This window comes from Penaeus vannamei, chromosome 8 (genome assembly GCF_042767895.1).
Source record: "Penaeus vannamei isolate JL-2024 chromosome 8, ASM4276789v1, whole genome shotgun sequence".
NCBI classification, from domain to species: Eukaryota; Metazoa; Arthropoda; class Malacostraca; order Decapoda; family Penaeidae; genus Penaeus; species Penaeus vannamei.
The window spans coordinates 1,406,341-1,407,771 of NC_091556.1; the positions used below are offsets into that span (position 1 = coordinate 1,406,341).

The 1,431-nt window shown below is 35.6% G+C and overlaps 1 non-coding gene across 1 annotated transcript; it reads left to right on the top strand.

Annotated features, from left to right (window-relative positions):
• The first annotated feature begins 454 nt into the window (after positions 1 to 454).
• TRNAY-AUA (transfer RNA tyrosine (anticodon AUA)) lies at positions 455 to 525 on the top strand. Its single transcript has one exon. It is a non-coding gene; the product is annotated as a tRNA-Tyr (tRNA).
• Positions 526 to 1,431: the final 906 nt, after the last annotated feature.

Sequence of the window (1,431 nt, forward strand, 5' to 3'; positions counted from 1 at the left end):
AAATAAAACTTAATTTCACACTTATTGTATGTCTCTGTGATATAGCGGGTAGGACAGTCGCCTTTAAAGCGACAGACTCGGGTTCGATTCCCGACGGAGACTAGATCTTCACAATTTTTACTTCTATGCACGAATTCGTTTTACTCTAAATTTGCATAAATCAATATTTCCGTTTTTCTTTCTGGTTGCTTATCTGCCTCTATTCTCTTACTTTACAGTTATTATTTATCTATTATTTTCTTTTGTATATATATTTTTTATTTTGGTTTGTTTTGCAGATCTGTTTACGCTCATATGTGTGTGTGCGTGTAAAGAAAGAAAGAGAGAGAGAGAGAGAGAGAGAGAGAAAGAGACAGTTATTTACCAATATATCCCACCTGTTTTTTCTGTCTTTATCGATTTTCTTAAACACTATGCAAAGTTAATACAATTAAATTAATGACTTATCTTATATGTCCGTAGTGCAGTGGTTAGCACGGTCGCCTATAAAGCGACAGACTCGGGTTCGATCCCCGACGGAAACCATACTGCCCTTTTATTTATGAATTTGTTTCGATATATCTCTTACACATAATATCTCTTAATATACACATAATATAATATACACATAATACATATATATAATATCTCTTAATATACACATAATACAAATAATATCTCATAGTATCTTACGATAATATCTCTTACACACTTACATTCTTTAGTTTTGCTTTATTCCTGCCAGTTATCCTCTCTGACTTAAGAAAGTAAATTTATATGTTATTTTTTTATTTATATCTATTTATGCCGCATATGAAATGTCGGCAGGAGGAGAGAGAGAGAGAGAGAGAGAGAGAGAGAGAGAGAGAGAGAGAGAGAGAGAGAGAGAGAGAGAGAGAGAGAGAGAGAGAGAGAGAGAGAGAGAGAGAGAGAATCCCCAGCACCAAAATAAGACAAGTGCACCTCCTACCTTCCAAAGATCAGAAGCAAAGGAATGCATCAGTTCCAGCTCCACCTGGAGGAAGTACAGTTCTGTCTTACTACAAGTCTTCGAGAAGTTGAAGGAAAACAAAGAATTCTTTCAACCAGAATTTATTATTTGGGAAATCAAAATAAAAAATATTCACGATAGACAATAGACATGACATGACGCATGAGAGTCAGGTATTTCCGCCAAGTATCTTTTATTATTGTTTTGGGGACGGGAGAAAAGATACCATACACAATGAATCATAAAAAAATATTGCTATTTATTTTTTGCTCTTTTTGGCGGACGTCACAATATCGGCGGGAAATCGGAAAAAATCAGGAATTCCATTTTTTTCCTGGAAATAAAAGTCGGCGGGTCAGCTATTAAAAAAAAAAAAGAAAAAAAATGCTGTGGCCTTATTAGTATTTGTAGTGTGTGTGGGGGGAGGGGGGGGGGTCTGTTTGTGTGTGTGCGTGTCTGTG